Source organism: Anomaloglossus baeobatrachus, chromosome 4 (assembly GCF_048569485.1).
Source record: "Anomaloglossus baeobatrachus isolate aAnoBae1 chromosome 4, aAnoBae1.hap1, whole genome shotgun sequence".
NCBI classification, from domain to species: Eukaryota; Metazoa; Chordata; class Amphibia; order Anura; family Aromobatidae; genus Anomaloglossus; species Anomaloglossus baeobatrachus.
Window position 1 is genome coordinate 482,048,842 of NC_134356.1, and position 1,590 is coordinate 482,050,431.

The following is a 1,590-nucleotide window of genomic DNA, read 5'->3' on the forward strand; positions in this document are numbered from 1 at the left end:
TCCCACACCAACCAAAACAGAGTCCGATCATCAGCAGCAACGAGGGAGCCCATAAGGAGGATTGAGCCTGAGCTATCCACCTTGGTCCATGCTGCCCACAAACGGGCCAGAAAGGGGAGAAAAGGTAGCTGCGACTTCCCTGGATGAATCCCACGGTACTTTAAGTCAGGGGCTGTCCAAAACAAGAAGTGCTAGGAAGGCGAGCTAGCAGTTACCCCTATACCAGCCTGCAGGATACCTGGGTCTCTCTTGGTGTATCTCAGCATCGCCCGAGTATCACTTGAAGCATATGAAAGTGAGTAAAAACCAGTTGCAAGGCACTTTGGACTGAGACTGAGTTCTTCTGCGACCTGTTGTTCTACATACATACACCCGAGCTTTTGGGGCCAGCCTCAATATCAGGAGGCCATACCACCAGACTGCAGACACCATCAGCCTCAGATGCTCGTTAAACTGCAGTGGCGGTCACCCGCAAACAGAGTCGCGTCACGGCTCCTATACAAGTAAACCTGACGTACCTGTCGCCAGAGAATATCCCTGCGAGCTGTCCCTGCGGCGTCCCTGGAGGTGGAGCGGTGTCCCTAAGGCGACCGCTGTGGCGTGGGCGACTCACTAACACCTAGTGAATAAATTGTAGTGCATAGTGAAGAAAAAAAAACAACAAAAAACCTCATCTTTTATATGTTCGCAGGCCATAAGCTGGCAGAACAAAAAAAAAATAAAAATTAGGAAGAACCCATCTTGCAGTCTCCTGCTAATTAAACATACCTAGGTCAAATGGTAGGAGCGCTGGTCAAAGTTAAAAAAAACAAACAAACCAGTAATTAAATATACCAGAACTATGGAAAAAAAACATGGAACAGTCATCCAAAAATCATACATTGATCTAACACTGCTAGACAAATACGACATACAAAATACAAGTACTTACACCTTATTTTTTTGGCTGATCAGTCCATTTCTTTTTTGACCAGTTCTGGCATATCGCATTACTGTCCTTGTTTTTGTTTTACTTGGACCAGCACTCCTCCCATTTGACCCAGGTGTTTTTAATTAGCAGGAGACTGCAAGAGGGGTTCTGTCTTTTTTTTTTCCTCTCAGCTCATAGTCTGAGAACATGTGAACGGAGAGTTTATATTTAAGACCGGGGCCACACGGGGGACTAATTCGATCCTTGCATGATACTCGGCTCACTCTGGTAGCACAGCAGGAGCCGAGTGTCACTGCGACTGAGGTCCGATCGTGCGATCAGATCACAGCTGTGGGGGTGGTCCGCCTCTGAGGAGGGGCAGGCCAGTGCTGAGGAGGGGTGGACCGGCGCTGCAGAGGAGAGGGAGGGATTTATCTCCCTCCCTCCTCCGTTGATGGCTATTGCCATTCTCGCCCTGCACTTGCAGTATACCGGTGTACTGCAAGTGCAGTACGATTTTTCTCTCGCACCATAGACTTGAATGGGTGCGAGAGAATCTAGGATGACATTGCACCCACAGCATGCTGCAATTGTTTTCTCGTTCCGAATAGGGCTGAGAAAATAATCGCTCATGGGTGCTAGCACATAGGATAATATTGGTCCGAGTGGAATGCGATGTT